We start from the raw sequence: 14,686 nt of genomic DNA, 5'->3' as shown, positions 1-14,686 counted from the left end.
GAGCCTTCCTCTCCCTATATTTATTCTCAAAAGCTTTAGATGATATGCCTTCTTCCTGCTTTCAAACAGTGCTCAGAAAAGAAATGCTATTTGGAGTTCTCTCTCATATTGAATCCTGTATGTTCCTGGGGGCTTTCAAGGGGAAACCAGGTTAAAACACAGAAGGCTGCAATGAATTTCAGACCAGATTTCTTCTTCAATATGCTATTAGGCCTTTAAGCAGCCTCCAAAGACCGGGTGAATCAACTTAATGAAGCAAATCCACAAATTGGGAACAAGCATTTGTGCAAACCCAGGGAAAAAATTACACACCAACCCCACATATATGGAGTTCCATGAAGGTACATCTACAGACACTTGAGGAATAAATGAACAGTTCTTCCAAAGAAGAAATTGCAGACCCAGAAAGATTAGGATGTAAGAACTTAAGAAGAGCCTGTTGGATCAGGCTGATGGCTTTATATAGTCCAGCATCTTGTTCTCATAGTGGCTGAACAGATAGTTGCCTGTGGGAAACCTGCAAGCAGAACCCAAGTACAAGAGCACTCCCCCTCCCCATGGTTTCCAGCATCTGGTATTCAAAAGCACTACTGCCTCCAACTGGGGAAGAAGAACATAGCCATCATAACTAGTAGCCACTGGTATCCATATCTTCCGCGAATTTGTCTAATCCTCTTTTAAAGCCCTCCAAGTTGGGGGTGAACTATGAAGTAGCCAAGTTTGCTTATGATACCAAATTGTTCAAGGCATTTAAAACAAAAAGTGATTGCAAGGAACTCCAAAGGGAACTCTTAAATTGGTAAATGGGCAATAAAATGGTACATCCAATTCAAAGTATGTAAGTGTAAAGTGATGCACACTGGGGCAAAAACACCCTCAATTCCCATATATACTAATGGGACTGAAATGGTGGTGACTGGTGGTTCCACTGGTGCTGGAACAACCCCCCTCAGCGGGTTGTGGACTCTACTTGGAGGTTTTTAAGCAGAAGTTGGATGGCCATCTGCCATGTATGTTTTAGTTGAAATTTCTGCGTTGCAGGGGGTTGAACTAGTTGATTTTTAAGATCCCTTCTAACTCTAAGATTCTATAACCTGGAATGTGACCTTGGGGTCATAATGTCTGATGTATCATATGTTCTTTTATATTTTGTTGGAGGCCATTATTATTATTATTATTATTATTATTATTATTATTATTAATTGAAGACGTTGAACCAGTGTGGGGCAGCTATGGAAAACTGTAAATTTTATGTTGGAGATCATTAGAAAAGGGGTTGAAAAGAAATTCCTCGCTTCCCTCAATCCCTTAAAAAAGGTGGTCTGGAGGCAGTAGGTCTGAGGGCACTGTACATGCATATCATGGACTAGTTAGATGCAGAGGAATGTTGGGAGGAACCAGCTGGGGAACCTTGAAGGAAAGAAGTCTCAGAGCCCGAGGGTTGGTGATGGGACAATGATGAGTGGTCAGAGGGAGTAGAGAGAAAAGACTAAGAGGAGGCGGAGGTGCTGAAGAGGTAAGAGGATTTGGTGAGCTGGCAGAGTCTGGAGCAGAGAAAAAGACCAGAATCAGAGGCAGAAGCTGAAGGAGGAGCATGGGACAAAGGAGGCCAAGAGGCAGAAATGAATCAGACTGGTGCAGAGTCGCAGGTGTTTCCCCCTCTTGCCGCAGCAAGTTTCCCTCCCAGAACCAGAAGAGACATGAAAAGGGCAGTTGACCCAGGTGAAGTCTCCAACTGCTTGGAAAAAGCTCTGGAGAGGAGGGGACTTAGACAGCTGTGGGGAGGCAGAGAACATCAGTCTCAGTAACTGCTTCATGGGGGTCAGACCTACTGGGGATGAGCTGCTGTGCTCATTAGGCCTGCAACTCCAGCAAGTTTGTGCAGATCGTGTCTTTGCTAATGAAGAATTGACTGCAACCCATTTGACTGCAGTGAAGGAAGGTGATCCGTGCGCTTTACTTGACCCCCCTCTCAACATCGCCAATGGCCACTGCTTCTCTTCCTCAGCTCCACCAGGTGAGGAGCTAAGTACCACAAAGTCTTTCCCCACCTATCAGGGACTGTTGCCGCAGCCATTGGCAAAGGCGACCCGAACAAGCCTCTGGGCAAGATATCCTCGTACGCTTATTTCATGCAAACGTGCCGCAAGGAGCATAAGAAGAAGCACCTGGACACTTCGGTCAACTTTTCCAACTTCTCCAAGAAATGTTCCGAGAAGTGGAGGACAATGTCAGCAAAAGAAAAAGGCAAGTTTGAAGACATGGCAAAGGGTGACAAAGTTCATTATGATAGGGAGAGGAAAAGTTATATTCCTCCTAAAGGGGAGAAGAAGAAGAAGGACCCCAATGCCCCCCAAAGACCACCATCTGTTTTCTTCCTGTTTTGTTCTGAGCATCACCCAAAGATAAAAAGTGACCACCCAGGTTTGTCTATTGGTGATACAGCAAAGAAACTAGGTGAAATGTGGTCTGAGCAAACAGCAAAAGACAAACAGCACTTTGAGCAGAAGGCAGCAAAACTAAAGAAGGATGAGAAGGATGTTGCAGCATATTGTGCCAAGGGGAAGGGTGATGCAGGAAAGAAAGGTCCAGGTAGCCCAGCAGGCTCCAAGAAGAAAGTAGAGCCTGAAGAAGATGATGAGGAAGAAGAAGATGAAGATGATGAAGAGTGGAGTTATAAAGCTGCTGTAAAGATTTTGTGCTCAAAAGTCAATGATTTTGCTAGTAATGTGAAGTCGAGTGCAGCTCATTGTTAGCTTCAGTATAAAAACAGTACAGAATTGTGTATAGGTAATGTGATTGTAGGGAGACCTGTATTCTAATTTAAGTAGTAGCTGAATGCCACTACTGTTAGATTTTTAAAAGCTGATATTGTCAAATATTCAGTGATATTTAATGGTTCTTTGGATTCAATGACAGCTTGATTTTGAGCAGAGTTTAAAAAATGGTAGTAAAATTGGTAGTCAACCTTGTCTTGCTTACTATTGCATTGCATTACTTTTTAAAACAATTTTGAAAAAGAAGAAAAAGAATTAACTGCAACTTGCACAGTGTGATTTACGTCCAGCTTGTTCCTGATAATGAACTTGATGTAGGGCTATGTGTGCCTGGGGGTCACATGTTTGACCCCCATGGCTTAGGAATATGGGCAATTGCTAACCACTCTCAACTATATATAGCGATATGGTGTTCAGGTTCAGAGTTGTCAACAATGTGGAGAAATATTTTGGAAAGGGGAGGATGGGGGAGGACGAGGACAATATCGTCTTCCAGAGGATATCCCTGTTCGTCTAACTGCAAATATATAACACTCGCTTCCCTTGCCTGAAATAAGTACAACCATCTGGCTATTTCTGAAATTGAAGCTAACTACTGGTGACCCTCAAATCTTGAAGAAGAAAAATGATTCATAAAAAGTGGAAACTTGGAAGCATGCACAGCAAGAATCAATCCACGCAGTGTTTATATTTATTTGAATGCACCATCTTTTCTTCACTCTCTGTCTTCTGACCGAATCCCTGCAGCCAAGCTGTGACAGCTCAAGTCTTTCCCTGCCAGCCACCATTCAAAGGGGTGTCAGAAATCTAACTAGTCGAAATAGCTTTCCCTATAGAACAGCTGTTGCATGAGCTAAGGCACAACATTGTGCCGAATGCAGATTCTCCTGCTGCTTCACTGGCCGAAAAAATCCATGCAGCAAAGATCTTAATGTTATGTAGGTCACACACGCTTTTTTTTTTTTTAAGGGATTTGCTCTCCTTTTGGAAAATAAAGGGACTGCTCCAATAAGAATCAAGGGTAATAAGGTATTTATTAGGCGTTCCTTGAGCTTCTAGATGTAAATAAAATAATAGAGCTATTTGGGGGTCTAATTGGACCGGACATTACATAATTGTACTGGAAAGAAAAACACAAAATTTTATGAAACATATTGAATATGCAGAATTTATTGAGTATGGCTTCCCTCTGCCAGCAATGCACAAAACATTGTGGAATGATAGTTTCATCTGAATACTATACATCCACAACTGAGATTGCCTCTGTATATTTTCCCCTCTTTGTGATGGCTCTGCACTCCGCCTTTTTGTTGTTATTGTTGATATAATTCTCTTTCTTTTCTTCTTTTTACATCTAATTAATTTGTAACTGATGATCAATAAAACACAAATTAAAAAATAATAATAAAAGAAAAGACTCAAGGTCATGGGGATGGTTCTAAGTTATGGTAGTTGTAGTCCAACAACCCCCAGAAATCACTGGGCTGGGAGAAGCTGCCTTAAAGAATGACTCTAAGGAGTCTACTCATTGAAATATCCACAGAGCATACAGAAGCGAAGAGAAATGGGGTGGGATGAAAATAAGCATTTATCTAGTTGTCTTTTTCCATCTCCACTCATGAATTTCTTAAAATGTTCTGGGTCTCTGAGCAACATTAGTCAATCCTACACTTCCCCTAGAAATGAAATGAAACCTAAAAACTATACAGTTGGTTGCCAAAGCTACCAGTAACTGTTATGGAGTTTACTTGTTTTTATAGTATGATATGTTTATTTAATTGTTTCTAAATGTGTTGCTAGTTGCTTGGAAGCCTTTGGGGCAAGTAACATGTTTAATAAATTATTTATTAGTTATTATCATCATCATTTGCCTTCCAGGTGATAAACAATAAAAACAGAAGGGGGGAAACAGTTAAAAACACAGCCAATAAATAAACAAAAACAATACATAATAGACACTCACAGCAAAGACCCATTTATTCAGCTCAGAAAACCTGTCGGAACAAAAATTTCTTCAACTGTTTCCAGTTGTGGGTCCCTGGCATGCCTCAACATAAATGCTGTTCCACAGAGCAGGGGCAGCCACACTAAAAGCCCTGCTCTGAGCTACTGCAGAGTGAGCTTCTAAGACCTTGGGGACTTGCAGGAGACACCTTCCCAACATGACCTACTAGGTAGTTAAGGGATAAACCAGGGATGACTTCACAAGCAAGTGGTAGTTTGTGCCATATGAAACTTAGCTGCTGTGTTTTGAACTAGCTGCAGTCTCCAAGCCAACCCCAAGTATAGCTCCACTTAGAGCACATTGCAGTAATCTGTAAGGCTACCAAGGGATGGACAATAGCAAACTAGCTATATATAAATGTTGCTATATATATATATAAAAGATACGATATTAAGATCTTTTCCTATGTCCATTTTTGGTGGGCTTGGAGACTAAGTGAGTTCCGTTGCAGCCGCCCCCAACTTTGTGCTCCCCTGATGCTCCCCGTCATCCCCATGCATTGTCCATGTTGGGGAGGGCTTCTGGGAGTACAAAACTTCTATAAGGTACTGGACTGAAAAAGGTTGTTCTGTAGCAGACCAGAGATACACCATAACAAGCAGAGAGACTCAGAGAGAAATGCCATTTCATGACCCCGCACAGCTTTCAATTATTGGAGAGTGACAAGCTAATCAAAGCTCCAAGGAGAAGGCCTCAGAGCTATAAGGCTGGCCACTAGGAGATAACATCTGAATCGTTTTGAATGTCAGTTGTCTTTCTTAGGATGCAGTCTAGCAATTACACTTGAAAACGGGGAAGTATATCCTGTTCCCAGCATCTGCTTCAATCTCCCACCTATCAGCTGGCCTCTCAGGCCATATCTGGCCCAAGCAGAGAGGAAGAGAGCAGCTGAAAGTAAACTCATATGGGTTGTATTATTTCCAAAAAGCAACAAGCCAGACAGGTGCAGAACTTGAAGCACCTCCAGAAGTTGCTTGACTACAGTTACTAACTTACCTGACCATTGACCATGAACACTGGGACTGATAGATGTTGTAGTCTAACACTTGGAGGACCAGTCACCCCCCCCCCACACACCTCTAGGTTAAGGTAAATAATGAAACATGCAGCTACCAGCAATTTACCCCCACTATATTACCCAATAAGAAGTTTGCAGAGTGCATGAAAGGATTTATTGTTTGATTTGGACTATTTGTTCTACCGACAAGGACCAATTGCTGTTGTGGCAGGCACCATGGGAGTTTCTGAGGGGTCCCAAGATGAGCAATGCAGTAAGAATGACTCTGAAAGGAGTATGCAGAAATTGATGCCCCCATTGAAGCTGTGATTCCAATGCAGAATCTTTGGTCAGATGAAGAAACTAAATTTCTCTCACCCACTGCATTGATAATGGATAGCTCAGTTAGAGCATGGTGCTGATTACTCCAAGGCTGAAGGTTTCATCCCCGTACGGGACAGCTGCATATTCCTGCATTGCAAGGGGTTGGACTAGATGATCCTCAGGGTACCTTCCAAGCACTACAATTCTATTCTTATAAGACTATCCCTGCAGTTGATGCTGTGTCCCACAGAGTATTCTCTTCTTAATTAATATGCAGTGCTGCTTGAATCAGTGACAAAGCTCTCTCTTGCTTTCCCCCCACCCCCTCTGAAATTAAGAACACAAGAAGAGCCTGCTGGATCAGGCCAATGGCCCATCTAGTCCAGCATCCTGTTCTCACAATGATCAACCAAATGCCTATGGGAAATCAGCAACTGGATCCTAAGGACAAGTGCACTCACACCTCCTGTAGTTTCAAACAACTGGCATTCAGAAGCAAATTTATTTCAACTGTGAAGGCCAGGGAGACAGTGTTTTGATGGGCAAAAACCAAGATAAAAAACACTTTAATTTAAAAGTATGCTCTATGACGTTTTAGAACGACATATCTAATATCATTCTAATATCGTTAAACAGGTCAGTGTAGATCCAGCATAGATAGAGATGTCTGGAGGCCCATAGCATACCCCCTAAACTGTCTCAATCTGACCAGGACATCCCAGAATTACACGTCATCCCAGCTTCTTATTGGATCCCAGGATGTCATGTTTTGGCTTCTGCAAGAGCACAGCCCCATAAGGTGCCCTTTTTTGGGGCGGTGCTCTCATGTGACCCCTCTCACGAGAACATGACCCCCCAAAACATGCATTTGGGGGCCACTCTCATGCGAGTCACACGACTCATGCAGGAGCACGGATGCAAAAGATGCTCATCTCAGTTTTCCTCTGTGGCATGTTGGAGGGCATGCCACATTTGTCCCTCAGGCCTGACCTTCCTCACTGCTGCTGTTTTGCCTTGGGAAACATCTGACCCATACTGTGCTACTTGGGGAATTGTCCTATGAGTTGACCCACATCTGTTTGTTTCTTACATCAGCAGCTAACACTATATGACTGGTAAATTCATATATACATAAAATAGAATTTCACTCTCCAGGCCGACAGCAAGACCAAATGTTTCAAAGCTGTCATACAAATGTAAATGTGGTCTTCTAATCCATAATATATCAAGGGAGATAGGAAGTAAGGGGGGAAATCAGGGTCAGATTCTCACTATGATAAAAACCAATAAAAACATATCCTTTGGGCTTAGATGGACTGTGTGAGCCAGTTATACTGAAGACTGAATCTCACATCCATGGGTCAACACTCCCTTTGAGGTTGTTGGCAACCTGGTGTGTCAAACACCACACAACTGCAGTCTTCATATTTTATTTAAGCAACTTCAACATATTGATCCAGTAAGAAAAACAATAGTTCCTGGGGTTTTTTACAGTAGAAAGAACGAAAGAAAACACAAAAGTTCATAGCCTTTCACACCAGGAAAAAGAAGCAAACTATGCCTGTGGGATCTTGATTTCTTGTGAATCTTCATAATGGAACACAACAAGCTGCCTTATACTGAGTCAGACATTTGGTCCATCTAGATCAGTATTATCTACACCACAGTTTCCATCTGTGGTGTCCACTTGGGTCTCCATGTGTTTTTGAACTACAACTCCCATCATCCCTAGCTAGCAGGACCGGTGGTCAGGGATGGTGGGAATTGTAGCCCCAAAACAGCTGGAGACCCAAGTCAAGTTTGGACACCCTGGTTTACACTGACTAGCAGCAGCTGTACAGGGTTTTATGCAGGATCTTATCCTAGCCCTACCTAGAGTTGTTGGGGATGGAAGCTGGAACTTTCTGCATGCAAAGCAGGTGCCCTACCACTGAGGGATAACCAACATATGAAAAGGAACAGAGACGTCTAGGTAAAGATGCTGTCATGAATATAATGGGTTTCCTAAATAATGCCTATATCAGGAGAAGAAACTTGGAAGACATGGGCTGCACTTCTGTACCCTGACCTGTTTGTAAACTCTATTGAGCTCAACAGGACTTCCTTCTGAGTACACTATAGGGCAAAGTTCTGCATGTTGCCACCAATAACCCCCATGTTTGTTTGGTTCTGCTGCATTCCACCCCCGTCCTAATTTCTGCAGTGAGCTGGGGGGAGGGGGCAGCATTTCTGTTTGGCCCAGCATACAACCAGTTTTACCACACTAGCTATTATAGATCACTCATTCATCACAATGCACTTTTAAAGAAACATTTCCTTGGGATACAACCATTTTTTGCTTTTTTTCAAAAGTTTTGAAATGTATTGTTGTAGCCCATGTGTGGGGACTGTCTGAGCTAAGAGCTGGCTGCATCCCTCCCCTTAATTTCATGCTGCCCTGAGGCATTTCCTAGCAGCTGTTCTCCATTTACTCAATGGGGAGGGCTGTCAAAGAGAGTGGCCAAGCAGGTGGTCCTACAGCAAGGTGCTCCATGCACTTTTAACAGCAGCATCCAACCCTCCCTTCATCACCTGCTTGCTTTGGCAAATAATAACAACAGTCCTGGTAGAAGGAACTAGCATGTGTCTTCACCCACCTTTCCCTCCAGCAGGGATAAAGAACCTGCAGCCTTCCAGATGTTGCTTGGACTCAACTCCCATCAGCCCTAACCAGCATGGTCAATCATCTGGAAAAATGGGAGTTGTAGCCCAATAACATCTAAAGGGCCACCAGTTCCCCATCCCTGCCTTCCAAGGGTAGTTGTCATGGTCATTTAAGAAGATCAGCATCAAGAGCTTCAGGATATGGCAACAATACACAGTAGTATCTTCTTTGGCTATATACTTTCTCTCTCACACACATGCAATTTGTTGCCTAATGCAATTAGAGTAATTGGCTAATTGTTTGTGGCCTTCAGGTGAATTATCTTGTGGGGTAATGGTCCTTGGTAGAAGAGGATATCATTTGCCTTAGCAGAAGTCTCCAACTCTACCACCACTATTGGAGGCAGCATGGTTCCAAATACCAGTTGCTGGAAATTGCATGAGAAGAGAGTGTTGTTGCATTCAGGTCATGCTTGCAGTCTTCCCATAGACATCTGATTGGTCACTGTGAGTTTAGGATGCTGGACTAGATGGGCCACTGGCCTGATTGAGCAGGTTCTTCTTATGCTTATGCTTATGCTTATGCTTATGCTCATCCTCATATAATGTAGTGTACACAAAGGAATATGCACACCCCACCTGTAGGCAAAAATGGTGGCCTTGTTGAAATTCTTTCTTGCTTACCACAAATCTTTTATTCTTGGAAGACCTTCAATGCTCACATACATCTCTGTTGCCTTTTTCTCTTCTTCCTTCACAAGGAATACAATTCTGAAAGGGATAGTAATTACCAAATATCCCATGAGATTGCAGGCATCATCGGTTTTCCCTTTGCCCCTTTGAAGCAGAGGACCAAACTGTCCCTTTGAAGCAGCAGACCAAAGGGAAGTGCATGGCAACTGAAGAGCAAACTAGATATGTGTCTACATGGAAGGAGGTTCTGAAGCATGCAAATTGAGGCATTTTAATGTACCATGAATCAGAAAGCTAAGGTTGCTTTCTAGTCTCACATCTCTTTTGTAGCAAAAATCTTTTACTGTCTTGCATCCATTTGCAAAGCAGAGACAAAATCAAGCATGAGCAATGTGTTAAAGAAATCTCTTAATCTCTCCCCTTCGACCTATCAGAACTGAAGATGAAGATGAAGAAGAATGAAAGTATCTGCTAGAAGCTCCAGCAGTCAGTAATACAAACATTACATAACTTTACATTATGCCTCCTTAGCACAATTATAGGGCAGCACTACTCACAGTTTACAATAGAGCCCCAGAGCATTCCCTGTCCTCCAGGTTCACCTGCTGGGTCTTCAATGCCCAAAAGGGATAGAGGTCCATGCTGTGACTCCTCAGGTTGGCTTTACAAAGAAGAAAGTCAAGCAAATTACTGGCTCGCTACTGAGCTACCTCAGGGAGGGAAAAACAACTACTACTGCAACACAAAATGCTCAGGAAATTGATCTAATTGAGCAATCTATTACCTTTAAAAATATTGGTGTTTTTTGTTTTTTTACTATGTTATGTGTTTTTGTGTTTTTATATTGTAAACTGCCCTGTGATCTTCTGATGAAGGATGGTATAGAAAATGGATAGATGATATTGATAGATAGATAGAGTCTATACTCCAGAGGCTGTCATCCACCAAACTCCATCCATCTGGCCAGAGGTTATCCCACCTCAGTATCACTTCGGGATAATTTTTCTTTGCGGTTCTGCAAGTTCATCTTCTCACTCCCACACTTCATATTTAGCTCTGTCCAAATATAGTTCACAGGTTTTGCTCCAAGTTGGCCTTGCAGTGCCCCCTGACCCAATCTCCATATTGCACCCATATGGTATTGCATTTGGGCTGTCATCAAAGAACACCCAGAGGGGTATGGCAGTGTCCTTCCCAGCCCACTTTCTTCCCACAACAACCTGCAAGAGTCAAGTACAGCAGTCAGACTCATGTCTGTCTATGGCTCCTTCTTCACATATATTCATTACAGTTCTATATATGGAGAGATTCCGCATGGTGAGCTCCGCCAATTAACTAAGAGAACTAATATTTCATGGCAACAATACATAAATATTACATAGATGATTAAAAAGTCATGTTTTGTCTTTCCTTGCATTACTGTTACTACACCAGCATAATACCCACTCCAGTTCCAACAACCTCCAGTTCACTTTATAGATCTTGTGCAACCAGTTTCCTTCAATCAAATTTTCACTGTAATCCTTCTTCAACATTATTGTCAACTTAACAACTTCCACCTGTCCCCATTTCTTGTTTGGTTTGTGTGTATCTTCCTAATCCCTTGCAAAGGGTGTGTGTGTGTGTGTGTGTGTGTGTGTGTGTGTGTGTGTGTGTCCCAGTGTCTCCTGAAAAGTGTTATAAAAGTGCTTCAAATGCATACTGTGAATATAGCCTCTGTCTAGGAATATGCTTGCACATATGTATATCTATTATTTACTGCCCTCCCAGCGTAATTTCCATGGAGGGGAGAAGACTCAATGGCATGTTAGGGAAGGCCTCTGTGGGCACATGCACACCTGCTCACCATATGTTGGTGACAATGTGGGGAAAGCCTATCTCGGATGTTTAGTTCTCATTCATTCAAGTTCCTTTATGTCTGGGGCAACATGTCTCATGGGCACCAGCTCATGGGAGCCAGGCCCTTTTGCTACCCCCCTATTATTTGGGTGAGGACCAGGGCCCCTCAATGCTCAAGAAGCATGGAGGTGAAATGCAGATCTGAGCATGGCATGCTTCCAGTGGCCAGCTTATCCTCCTGCCACAGAGGAGAAGGGGGGTTGAAGCAACCTCCCACTGGCAACAGCACCAGTTGGAGGCAGAGAAGCAGCTGGCCATTAGGCCGCACAGCCGTCATGTTGAGCTCCTCCCCCAGCTGCTCCTGATGTCCTGATGTCATGTGCACAATGCCCCCCCCCACTTTCCCTCACAAGCTGGCACCTCTGACATCTATGCTATATATTTAAAGCACTATAATACCACTTTTACAGTCATGGCTTCCCCTGAAGAATTATGGTAATTGTAGTTTGTTACAGGTGCTGAGCATTGCTAGGAGGCTCCCTGTTCTCTTCCCATAGCTACAATTCCCAGAGTTCCCTGTGAAGAGGAATTGATTGTTAAGCCACTCTGGGAATCATAGCTCTGAGAGGGGAATAGGATTCTTCCAACACTTTGCAGCACCCTTAACAGACTAGAACTCCCACGATTCTTTGAGGGAAGCCATGACTGTTTAAAGTGATAAATCAGTGCATTGGTACAGTATGTATGTATTGTACAGTATAAAGCTGCTTCTTATCTTCCTAAACTTTAGAACAAGATTTCCTCCCTCACATGCATATTTATGCAGATTTAATCATCTAATTATTTAGATAACATTTCTTTGATTAATTAACTTGGATGTTGTTGTTAGTGGTGGAATGTTTTTATTGAAATTCACTAAAGCTCCATATCTTATAGGTACAAGCATAAAATAAGGCTGTTACAACCAAAGAAAAAGAAAAAAGAAAACACAAGAAGAATATACCTGCAATCCATGATGTTAAAAGTATCAGCAAAAGATTCCTGCATTGCAAGGGGTTGGACTAGATTACCCTCATGGTCCCTTCCAACTCTACAGTTCTATGATTCTATGGTTCTATGATTAGTTACTGTTCTTGAGAGAGGAAAGGATGCCAGGCTGCTGCTGTTCTTGTTGCTGTTCTTCTTGTTACCTGCCCTTCACCAGGGTAACAGGGTAACAACAATTTAAAAATCAATATTAAAAACAGTCAATGCATCTCACAGTCACAAGAATAGGGTTGTCCTAAAACACACACCTCAGGTGTCAAAGGCCAAGGTCACATAGAAATAGCCAACAGAGGCTGTGAGCTATCTTGCTGTGAAATTGTACATATGTTTTATTCAAAAACAAGTCCCTCTAAGCTAAATAGGGCTTTATCCTGATAAGTCAGGGTTGGGCCTGCAGCATTAAAATCCTGTGCACCTCCACTCTGAAGGAAGCTCTCATTGAATTCAATGGGACTTATTTCCTGGTAAGTGTGTAAAAAAAAACCCTCTTCTCCTTTGGGTGGTATCTGTTTCCTTTTTTGTACAATTCTTTACAAATATGGAGACAGCCTAACTGGCAAGGAAAAGAAGAAGTAGAAATGCTGCGCAACAGGGCTACATATTATGGGCTATCTGTGTGTGCAGCACCTTCTGTCCACATGAAATGGGACAGAAGACAATAAGTGTGCTGCACACAGCAGATGTGGTTTCTTTTCAGCTGTTGTCAGTGACTGGCTGCCCAATAGCATTCCAGAAATTAGATTGCTCCTCACCTCAAGTCATTACCGAGTAATTAAATATAACATCAAACAAGAGCCTCCTTTGTCCTAGATATTAAAAAATAAAATGAAGGCGAGGGAGGTGAAGAGCAGCCCTACATTAGCCCAGGATTAGAAGCCCCTGCGAATCTCAGCACGGTAATCTAACAGAGCTGATAATAGAAGGAAAGAGATAACAGAAAGAAGAATGAAACAGCAGGAAGGAGAAAAAATCGCTGGTGGAAACCGGCAATTCTGGAATTGTTATTGAAGTGATACAAGGGAAAGACATTTCATGAAATGTTATGTCCTGGTTCTAAAAGCTGGAAGCAAGCTGGGAATCAGGAGGAGGGGTGGTGTGTGCAGATTGCAAGTTTTGGTTTTGACCCCTATCTGGTTCTTTTGTAAGACAGCCTGATTTGGCTCAGCCCAATTTGGAGGTTGTACAATTCAATTCTGGGGTCTGAGCTCTCTTTGTTCTCCCACATGTACAATCCCTATTCTCCCCACTCACCCACTGATTTAACGGGGGGAGTGAGATCCTATACCTTTAAAGCTTTTTTTGGAGGGGGGCGTTTATTCGGGGTTTTTTGTCGTTTAATAAGTTTTATGTGTAGGAATTCTCCAAGCATAACAATAGGAAAGCGTTCTGCATGTGCATTGCCTGAGGTCCATGTACAAATTGTAGGTCCATATCGTTATGCTACAGACTTGGGATTATAGAGACAGCCCATTTCAACATTTGCATGAGAAACACACCCTGAGGTGGCAATTGCAATTCTACAGGATAGTTTCAAGGGACTGTGATAAATGTCACTCTCTCTGTTCCTTCAGTCACAAATAGTAGCTGTGAAACGTACCTCAGTTCTTCTGTCGACTAATGATAATAGTTTTGCATACAGAAAGGTATGGCATGCTATCACTTCATTGTCTGCAACCCACTTCCATGGCTTATATCTAAATGAATTAAAGGAAGCTAAGGGGTATGTCACCCATCTGTTCACTGGGTTGGATCCAAGCTTCCCATCATGCTTAAAGTAGATACATTGTTGCTAAAGTGAGTTCAATTGTTCTGCTCTATGCATGATAAAATCTGGTTCCAAACCATTATGTGTGAGGTGATGCTTGGTGACATGAAAATTTTACCTGTGCAATTACTGGAATTTCACTTGTGCAAGTCAGCACTGGGTATGAACAGGAAGAACATACTTATGCAAATCAGTCCAAAGTGACCCCCTGCAAGTATCAAACCTCAGAGAATGGAAGCAATGGATAAGAAACCAATAAACTTAACCAAGGCCAAATTCTTACATCTAGTTAACTTCCAGCACTCTGGGAAACATTCCACAGCAAAAGGAGTCTATTGCCAGAAAGATTAATGAGCATTTCCACAAGGAAGCTTGTAATTTTAAACTTGTTATATAATTACAGGTAATGCTAGGGTCAGTTCCTTCCTTGCTTTTATTCAAGGAGATAGGTAGGCAGAACAGTTACTCAGGGGTCAGTTGGAAAGAGAGGGGGAGGCAATACAAGGAATGACAGACAAGCTGTAGCAAAAACAAAAATGGACCACATGATGGTTATTATAAAGAATGATGCCTTTAAGAATAAAGCCCTCAAGGAA

At 42.4% G+C, this 14,686-nt stretch overlaps 1 pseudogene; it reads left to right on the top strand.

Annotated features, from left to right (window-relative positions):
* Positions 1-1,815: 1,815 nt before the first annotated feature.
* LOC114589473 (high mobility group protein B2 pseudogene) lies at positions 1,816-2,951 on the top strand (annotated as a pseudogene).
* Positions 2,952-14,686: the final 11,735 nt, after the last annotated feature.

The sequence above is a fragment of the Podarcis muralis genome, chromosome Z, assembly GCF_964188315.1.
Source record: "Podarcis muralis chromosome Z, rPodMur119.hap1.1, whole genome shotgun sequence".
Classification (NCBI taxonomy): Eukaryota; Metazoa; Chordata; class Lepidosauria; order Squamata; family Lacertidae; genus Podarcis; species Podarcis muralis.
The sequence above is the reverse complement of the archived record's forward strand: the minus strand, read 5'-3'. Positions and strand labels throughout refer to the sequence as shown.